The sequence below is a fragment of the Gavia stellata genome, chromosome 13 (genome assembly GCF_030936135.1).
Source record: "Gavia stellata isolate bGavSte3 chromosome 13, bGavSte3.hap2, whole genome shotgun sequence".
NCBI classification, from domain to species: Eukaryota; Metazoa; Chordata; class Aves; order Gaviiformes; family Gaviidae; genus Gavia; species Gavia stellata.
In genome coordinates this window covers 50962-53228 of record NC_082606.1, presented here as the reverse complement: position 1 = coordinate 53228, position 2267 = coordinate 50962, and the positions used below count along the sequence as shown (strand labels likewise).

Genomic DNA, 2267 nt, shown 5'->3' with positions numbered 1-2267 from the left:
ATGATGAATATGTATACTTTGATTGTATATAACTTTGGTAGCGGAGAAGCTAAGTACGCACACTAGGTGGAGCGATCCCCTGTGCGTCCAGTGCTGCAATAAAGAAGTGCCTGCTCACCTACATGCATTGTGTAGATGAGTTTTTATATTACAGATTTGTAACACTGTATGCCTAGAACAGGTTTTTATTATCAAAAGTGGAAAATAGTAGCGATAGGATAGAGTGGAAAGAAAAGGTAGAAATCAAGCAAGCAGTCGAGGTGAAGTTGCAAGAATAGTGACCACCATGGATCCACGGCGTTCCGGGGGTCCAAACCTCTCCGTGGTTTTCGCGGTGGGCAATCGCAGAAAGTTTTCTTCCACAGTTCCTTTTATCCCCCCACTCAGGGGCTGCAGTTTCCACGACAACGGTGTACTTGCAAGCCTCTGCATTCCTGCATATGCGTAGACGCCTCAAGTGACTGCATTCCTGCATATCGCTTGACTGGGCAGGATGATGCTTCACAGACTGGAGGCTTCTGTGGCCTTGCAGCTGTCCTTATCATATTCCTCGGCCAGCTAAAACAATCAATCTTTGTTCACCTTCAACAAGCAATCTTTGAGACAAATATTTCACAGTTCAGTCTCTCACAGGAATATAAAATGTTGTCTTGACATCTTAATAAGATGATTTCTGAATCTTCTCCATGATTTTTCTGCCTTTTGTTCAAGGAATGTGTGGACGAGGCATTATGGGATGTGGTTTAATGGGCATGGTGGTGTTAGTTGATGGCTGGACTTGATGATCTTACAGGTCTTTTCCAACCTTAGTGATTCTGTGATTCTGTGATTCTGCCTGCTGTCTACACTAAGCTCCTTAAAGTAAGATTTATTTCTTCCACAATTCTGTCTCCAGTATACCTAACCAACAAATCCTGTTTTTCAAGATACCCCTCCAAATGTCAGCTTTTAATATTTTCCCCATAAGGCATATATTTTCTATCAATTTTCCCCAGCTTCCTGTAGCTTTCATTTTCTCTGCCCACTTTTCTCTTTTCATTTCTGAGATATCCCTTGTGGGTCATAAAAGACGCAGTTCACCCCTGTTGCCTAGGTGCCATGGGTCGGATAGAAATTGGGGAAAACAAAGCAGCAAAAATGGAGCTCATTATATCATTAACTGTATAGATTTAAAGAGGAATGTATATGTACTTTTGTTACAATGGGGGGATCTTCTTCTCAGTCCCTATTAGCCAAGCAGCTTTTCTAGCTTCCAAGGTGCTGAGTTGTGACTCAGTGGATGACTATGATGATTTCAGGGAAGTTCCTGACCCCGAGGAGAACCTTGCTCCAAGACATCAGGATTGGGAAGTGGTCAGAGCACCAGAGGAATGAGATAGACCTGGGCAGGCACACAGAGATGACAGGAAAATTCAGTGCTGCCAGTTCCTGGGGTGCCATTCTCAGTGTCAGGATTGTTGCTCTATTACTGATGGCCCAACCTCCTGGGAAGGGGGAGAGAGCCTCTTCTACTCATGGAAGAGCTGGAAAGGTTTATTGGGCTGAAAATGCCTGAGGCCTGGGGAGAAGAGACAAAAGACGGTGATCAAGAGGACATTCCCTAGTGAGTGTGGCAGGGTGTGTAGTGACGCTCTCTGGACTGTAACCTGGAGCCTCCCTGCTGGCAGTCCCCCTTCAGATGGTCTTGTCCCTTCCAGCCACTGGGCCTTTCCCTCTCAGCACCAGATGTCTGGTTTCAGCTTTGGACCCCTTGGAAGTCAGCGTTTCCTGCCAGTGATGGAGGGAATCATGTCTGCATTTCCTGTGCACAGGACCCAGTGCTGTGGTGCTCTTCTTCTGGGAACTCTCTTCTCCCACTGTCTTCCTACAGTCATAGAGGAGAAGGAAGATATTTTCCTCTGCAGGCTCAGTGGAAGCTCTGGGTAGATCAAAAAGAAAAGGAATGGACAAAATTTGGACTTGTCTCAGGAAATCACCCTGGGATGGGCCCTGTAGCTCAGTGGTTAGAGCACTGGTCTCGTAAACCAGCGGTCGTGAGTTCAAACCTCACCAGGGCCTTGGCATAAGCAGCTGGGTGTTTCTGCCTCCCTAGATGCCAGTATGGTTGCTCTCTGCTCATGCACCTGGGGGTGGTGAGCACCCACTCAACCAGGCTTTGGGCTGCACTGGCCACTTACACCTTTCCCTGACAGGTTATTCACAGTGCTGTGCCAGGCCAGGCAGCAAAAGCATCCTTTTCTCAGACTAAGTTACATTCTTATAGGGAC

At 46.8% G+C, this 2267-nt stretch overlaps 1 non-coding gene across 1 annotated transcript; it reads left to right on the top strand.

Moving 5' to 3' along the window:
* The first annotated feature begins 1985 nt into the window (after window positions 1-1985).
* TRNAT-CGU (transfer RNA threonine (anticodon CGU)) lies at window positions 1986-2058 on the top strand. The gene has a single exon. It is a non-coding gene; the product is annotated as a tRNA-Thr (tRNA).
* The last annotated feature ends 209 nt before the right edge of the window (window positions 2059-2267 follow it).